The following is a 7,405-nucleotide window of genomic DNA, read 5'->3' as shown; positions in this document are numbered from 1 at the left end:
TATATTTGCAAAACCAATAAAATGAAGGTGGACCAATTATAGCCTACTTAAAGACTTACAATTGTTTCGCTTTAGGAACCTGGTACATGAGGCTCATGTCATTATTGTAGGTCTGAGGAGAGTCATTATATACATTGTCAATTCTCATTTTGCAAAAAAGTTGTTTCCAAAGATTTTTAGTTGATTCAATTGGATTAAGAAAATTTGAACACTAAGGGCCCGTTTGATTTTGTTTCTAGAAACGGTTTTTCTGTTTTTCTGTACTTAGAAACAGAAAAATACCTCAAAAGCCGTTTGATTTTTCTGTTTCTTTTCACTTGTTTTTTGAAACAGAAATAAAAATTTACGCCTATTTCTGTGTCTGGAAATAGGAATGGAGAAACAAGTTAGACTTGTTTTTATGTTTCTAGAAACAAATGGGAGCTACAAAAATTGTGAAAAACCTAATACTTCACTTGACCTACCCAAGCCCCTAACACATTATTGAAACTTCTCACTATCCAAATGCGGCGATTCCAACCTAGTTGTGCGAAGCTCACAGTTTCAGATTGCCTTGATCCTTCTGAAGCTCATCTTCATGAAGCATACATGCAACTCCAATGTCATGCTTTCACTCGTGGGTTGCATTCCTACAACGTCATGCCTTCACTCATGTCTTGAACTCGGGACTACATTGTTGAAAACTTTTCGGGAAACAGAAAAATCAAACGTCTTTTTGCATTTTGAAAAATCGTTTCTTAGCATAGAACGAAAAAACCGTTTCTGCTGTTTCTAGACATAGAAACAGGAGAAACAAAATCAAGCCGGCCCTAAGTGATTGGTTGAATGGTATTAAAGTCTTAGGCTGTTTTTGGTAGTCATCTAAAATAATGGTTTTGATGTTTTTCTTTTTATAGGAACAAAAAAATAAAATAAAATAAAATAAAATAAAAAAAGAATAAAACTTTTGGTTTCAACTTAATAATTTTGCCTTTTTTTGAACGAAAAGGATAAGAAAAAAAAAATTTAGAAACACAAAATGATTGAACGAAAAAACCTTATTCTGTTATTTTAGTTTCGTTTCAAAAAAAATTTTTTTTTGAACAAATAGGATAATTGTTCTTGAAACAGAATCACCAAACACTATTTTTTTTTTTTAATTCTAAAACGATATTTTGACACAGAAAATGAAAATTCTGGTTTTAACATGAAACGTAATTTCTAGAATTGAATGATTACCAAATGCAGCCTTTAACATAAGCGGACTAACCCCAAGGTCTGTGTCATCCCTCGTTTACAAAACTAACCTGAAAAAATCCTCCTAGTCAGCCTCTCCAACCAGCATTACAAGCTGGGAAAGCCCAGGATCAAAACTAGGAACTGGGCATATTCTTCCTCACGAGAACAGATATGAAATTGAAAGTTATTATTGGATCACAAAATGAAGTTTCTTGACGACTCTAGAGAAAAAGTTGTTTGGTTTCACATTCTCTTCAGAACCAGATGTGAACCTAAATCATATTATTCCTTTATTCAGATGGATCGATCTCTTCAAGAAATGATTGATTGGTGGGGTTGATGTGCTTTTCGGTGATGCACTGAACTGGGGAAGGTTTCTACTTCCAGCTATAATCTTGACCCAATATTCAAAATGGGTTCTTCGAGTTCACATCTGAAACGTTTCTCTCCCTTATAGCGGTGTGTGCTCCGCGGAAGAGAATAGTTAAAAGGTCAGATCAGATATGAGAAAACCAACTCCAAAGTCTGATCTTTCTCACTGTTTTTTAATATTGGAAACCAGTGCTACTTTAGTTCTTGAAATAGGAGCCATGATGGGTTTCCTTAAGTGTGGAGAAGGGTTAGAGCCCAGAGATGACTGATGAGAGAACCAACTCAAAATCTTGTTATAGGATATAACTAAGGTTGGAAAAGAAAATTATAATCTTATGTTTTATTCTTTTAGTATAATATACAATTTTCAGTTCAAGAAACTAAATCATATTATTTCACGTTCTTACTCGAAAAGTATCTAGTTTTTAATCATGATAAATCATTTTCAGAATTATTTAAAATTTATTAAATAATTTTTAGAAATAAGAGAAATAACAATCAAGAGAAGATTACAACGTTTCGCTTTACTGTGTTGATGGCAAGAATGTTCAACCTATATGACAGTAATAAACTCGCACGTGTGCCATGTTATGAGAGAGAGAGAGAGAGAGAGAGAGAGTCTAAATCCAAGCAAACAAAAAAGTAAAGCACACTCTTTGCATCTTTAGTGATGATCTATTCACCTACTAATAATGCATGTAACTGTAAAATATATCTGTAGAATCAATTATTCTCATGCTCAACGGTGAAATAGCACCCAAATTTAGGACAAAAAAGAAAACAATATAATTGATCGCAAACAAATGACAACAATTAACAGATGAATAATACGACAAAAGGTGAATTGAAGATATGCATCCAAGTCATTGCCAGTTGTTTCAATCATGAAATAATATTGCAATCAAATATATGAATATTGTTTCTCTTCCCCCCCCCCCCACATTTTTGGTTAAATCAAATTACTTACATGGATAACAAATGTGTGTATATAGATATGAAAACGAAGATTGTGAATTTTAGAGAATATTCCACTTTAGTGGTCTTAAACAATTTTCTCTAGCACAACGTTTGGGGCACTGAAGTTTTTAACGTAAAAATTTACATCTATAGACAGATATAGATAGATAATCCCTTTTAAGGGCTTTATGAAATATCACCTCTATAGGTCTATTTAGATCATGTAGAGGTGCCATTCACAACATGTAACCTTCTTATGATTGCCTCTTATGTTATTCTAAAAGATTGTTTAAGTCAAGATTAATAATAATAATAATAATAATAATAATAATAATAATAATAATAATAATAATAATAATAATAATAATAATAATAATAATTGTTAAAGCTCAGAGATGACTGATGAGGAAACCAACTCAAAATCTTGTTATAGGTTATAACTAAGGATGAAAAAGAAAATTATAATCTTATTTTTTGTTCTTTTAGTATAATATACATTTTTCTGTTCACGACACTAAATCATATTATTTCACGATCTTACTCGAAAAATATCTAGTTTTTAATCATGATAAATTATTTTCAGAATAATTTAAAATTTTTATTTTTACTATTTAGTAAATAATTTTTAGAAATAAGAGAAATAAAAATCAAGAGAAGATTACAACGTTTCACTTCACTATTTTGATGGCAACAATATTCACCCTATATGACACTAATAAGCTCGCATGTGTGCCATGTCATGAATGAGAGAGAGAGAGAGAGAGATGGAGATTCTAAATCCAAGCAAACAAAAATGTAAAGCACACTCTTTGCATCTTTAGTGATGATCTATTCACCCACCATGTAACTCTAAAATACATCAGTAGAATCAATTATTCTCATGTTCGATAGTGAAATGGCACCCAAATTTAGAACAAAAAAGAAAACAATATAATTGATCGCAAACAAACGACAACAATCGTTAGATGAATAATACAACAAAAGGTGAATTGAAGATATGCATCCAAGTCATTGCCAGTTGTTTCAATGATGAAATAATATTGCAATCAAATATATTAATATTGTTTCCCTAATATTGTTTCCCCCCACCCCCACCCCCACCCCCACCCCCACCCCCACATTTTTGGTTAAATCAAATTACTTACATGGCTCACAAATGTGTGTGTATATAGATATGAAAACAAAGATTGTGAATTTCGGGGAATATTCCACTTCAGTGGTCTTAAATAATTTTCTCTAGCACAATGTTTGGGGAACTGAAGTTTATAACGTAAAAATTTACATCTATAGATAGATATAGATAGACAATCCCTTTTAAGGGCTTTCTGAAATATCACTTCTATAGGTCTATTTAGAACATGTGGAGGTGCCATTCGCAACATGTAGCCTTCTTTTGATTGCCTCTTATATTATTCTAAAAGATTGTTTAATTCAAGAGTAAAAAATAAAATAAATATAATAAAAGATAATAATAATAATAATAATAATAATAATAATAATAATAATAATAATAATAAGGTTACAAATTATTTGATAATTTGATAGGATTGAATAAGAAAATCCCATATACATATATACAAGAAGAATTTTCCTAATGGCATGTACTTAGTTTAAAGGAATAGGTTGATAGTCAAAACTAAACATTCAGCTAAGATAGAACTGACCACAAATAGCAGAATAAAATAATGAAAAAAGGCAATGTTAGCATGGCAAGAGAGTGGATCTTTTTTTATTTATTTATTATTATTTAAAGAGGATTTTTGTATGGTTATTATCAAAATTGGCGCAAAAAAACCACGAAATTTGAAGTTTCTTTGTAAACAAATTTGTTTTCTTTCAAAATAAAATGTTGTTTTTCAAAACATTCCTTTTGCATGCCAATCAAAGCCTAAGGCTGCATTTAGTAGTCATCCAAAAAAACGTTTTTGGCGTTCTCCATTCTATGGAAACAAGAAAAACGGAATAAAATGTTTGGTGTCAACTTAGTATTTTTCGATTTTTTTGAAACGAAGACGAAAAAAGAAAAAGAGAAAAAAAGGAAAATGCTAGAAACGCAAAATGATGGAACAACGAAATCTTGTTCCATCATTTTGGTTTCATTCTAAATGAGAAAAAAAAAATGAACAACTAGCATAATCGTTCCTAAAACAGGTTCATCAAACACCATTTTTTTTTTTTAAATGACATTTTTATATAGAAACTGAAATTCTATTTTTAACACAAAATATCGTTTATGAAATTGAATGAAACTACTGAACGCAGCCTAAGAAAAATTCAGTTTTATAATTTTTCTGTTCTTTCTTCTTTCAACCTTGCCAATAAAATGGTATAACCTTAAACTTACCATTGGCCAATGAAGTCATTTCCTTAATTATGACAATTAGATTATCTTTTTTTTTTTTTGGTTGATTATCTTAAATCCAAGCAATATCTGTAGTCTCTAGGTCAATATATTGGCATTATGGAAGGTGTTGGTTAGTGTAATTGGTAACCAGGTGTTGGGATTAAATTCAACCTTCAGTTAGTGGAGAGTTGGGGTTGTTTACTTAAAAATATAAAATATATGCTTTCATATTCACAGGAGAAAAAAAAAAAAAAAATGGAATTATTATAAGGCTACCATCCTAGGGAATCAAATTCGTGACCACGTTATCAGGTAATTATGGGATTGACTATTAGGATTTTTTTAGCATTATTATCAAAATTAAGTTCATTCTAATAAATTTTAATTTATTTATGTATTTATGAGAGAGAGATCTAAACAGCCAACATAGGAAACACACTAATAAGGAACAATGAAATAGTTTCATACAAAAGAGGTCGAGAAATCATTTCATGCGGGGAGAGAGAGAGAGAGAGAGAGTATTCCCATTATTTATCTACAAAACCAGTAAAATAAAGATTCTCTTATCAAGAAGCGTGTGGTTCTAAGTTTGATTCTTCTAATCTCTTTGGGGTCATTCACATGGGGGTGTTTAGTGTTTTTCAATTTACTATTTTTGGTGAAAATTAAATGGTTCTCATTCAACCTCAGTATGACCTAGTTCATATGATTATAGGATTAGTATAAAAAACAGGCCAAAGGCCTAAATACCTATTGCTAGAAAAAAAAAATGAAAAAAACAAAAGACTTAGTTGACCCACACAGTTTAAAAAAATTTAAACAAGATTGTAGGGTTAGTATAAAAATCAGGCCAAGGGCCTTAAATACCTACCACAAGAAAAAAAAAGAAGAAAAGAACCAAAGACTCAGTTGACCCACTCGGTTTAAAAAAATTTAAGCACCAATTAAGTGATTAGTGATCCATCATATTGGTTTCTTGACTCTTGGGCAGAAGATTCTCTTCATACCCCTTGTATGACCCCAAAACATTTTATTCCTCAATTCAGGTGGATCTCCTTTAAGAGATGATTGGTGGGCTCCAAGTGTTTTTCGGTGAAAGCTAACCTGGGAAGGTTGCTACTTCCACCCACAATCTTGACTTGACCATTGAAATGAGGATAATTGTCCTAACAAAAAATGAAAAAAAAGAAAAAGAAATGAGGATAATTCACACTCAGGCAAAGGAATTCGACTGGATTTAATGTCAGATTAATGTTCTTTAATCGTCTAAGGATTGATGACTCAGTGAAGTCAATTCACCGTTAATTGAAAAAATTGGACTGGAATGGTTCAACCAGACTCAGACAATCTTTAATTAATTGATCTGGTTTACTTCTTTTTTGTGAATAGACTTGTCACAGAAGTAATATTTAAGGATAAAGGTATAATCAAGTATGTTAAATAAAATGGGATAACCCCATGAAATATTACTTGAGGGATTGGTCCAACCCAAAACTTTAGAGTATTAAGTGGAGATGATTTAATGGTATAGTTAGACACATATAAGGTCTAAGAGATAATTGTCATAGAACCATACTGCTATAATTCCTAACATCTCAATGAAATTTGTGAGTTATTTTTTTATTTTTTTGCTAAAAACTATTTCTTGGAATTTTAATTTTTTTTTAAGCATTTGACTAATCAAAGTCAAACCATGCCACTTCTAATTTTCTCAGTTTTACAATAGATGGGCAATTTGTCATGGTATATTATTATTATTATTATTATTATTATTATTATTATTATTATTATTATTATTATTATTATTATTATTATTATTATTATTATTATTATTATTATTATTATTATTCGGGGGTAAAAAGCTAATTTATTCATAGGAACTTGTTAAACATGTAGTTAGTTGACAAGGAACTAAACTATCACTCATGGAGTAGAATTAGGTTATATTATCATATACGACATGTCTTTTTGACTAAAAAATAACTAACTTAATTGTTGATATTCATAGAAACATACTGAAAAATTACAGAAAATAAAATAGCGAGTCAAATACAATATATTTCCATCGTTAGGCTGAACAATTAATGGAATGTTCGGAGATGATCCACTGATGTATGAAATGATCTTTTTACAATCAATCTCCACTATAAGTGGATCCACACAATCCGAGATCACCTCCAACAAAACATTTATTTCATGGATTGGGGTGATAATCTCCAATTAATGGGAATCGGAGAGGAGGCGCACCCATAGAATGGCTTGTAAAGAGAATAATCTGCAATTGTTCATACCTACTTCCTACTAAAATATGTAATAATATCTCTCTCTTTCTCTCTCTCTTTTGCATGATGAAGAGCCAAATATATAAAAAAATTGCATGCAGATTATATAAAGATCAAATAATTAATTTGCTCTCTTTCATAAGTAACCAAGATTTTAATATATATATATATATATATATATAAAAGCCTTCAATTTCCCTCTAGGTTTTATTTGCTACCTTCACCTTTGGCT

This window comes from Macadamia integrifolia, chromosome 1, assembly GCF_013358625.1.
Source record: "Macadamia integrifolia cultivar HAES 741 chromosome 1, SCU_Mint_v3, whole genome shotgun sequence".
Classification (NCBI taxonomy): domain Eukaryota; kingdom Viridiplantae; phylum Streptophyta; class Magnoliopsida; order Proteales; family Proteaceae; genus Macadamia; species Macadamia integrifolia.
The sequence above is the reverse complement of the archived record's forward strand: the minus strand, read 5'-3'. Positions refer to the sequence as shown.